The sequence below is a fragment of the Egretta garzetta genome, unplaced genomic scaffold, assembly GCF_000687185.1.
Source record: "Egretta garzetta isolate BGI_Z169 unplaced genomic scaffold, ASM68718v1 scaffold327, whole genome shotgun sequence".
Lineage (NCBI taxonomy): Eukaryota > Metazoa > Chordata > Aves > Pelecaniformes > Ardeidae > Egretta > Egretta garzetta.
In genome coordinates, this window is record NW_009260177.1 from 43,855 (window position 1) to 44,292 (window position 438).

A 438-nucleotide genomic window follows, 5' to 3' on the forward strand; every position below is an offset into this window, starting at 1 on the left:
CCGCGAGCCCCAGGGGAGGGGACGAGCGCTGCGGCCCCTGGGCGCTCCCCCAGCCCCTCCGCGGGCACAGCGGCGCTGAGCCATCCCCCGCTTCTTATATTGCTACGGAGCTTGTTCCGCAGGGCTGGGACGGGGCTACCGGGAAGTTTGCTTTCCACAGGGAAGGCTTTAACAGGAGTAAACCAACCTGGCCAGGTCCAGGAAGCGGTACAGGACAGGGAGGGATGGAGGCCGCCATCGCCCTAGGACGCTGAACGCCGACGTTCACTGAGCGCGCCGCAGGTACGAGCCAGCAATCTCCACCGCGCGCCCGGGAGGTAGATAGGTACCACAAGTGTTACCGCCCTCATTTTACAGATGAGGAAACTGAGGCAAAGAGGTGAAGTGACTTGCCCAAGGCCACAGCAGAGCAGGGTGGGGGACGGGGGGGGACAAGGA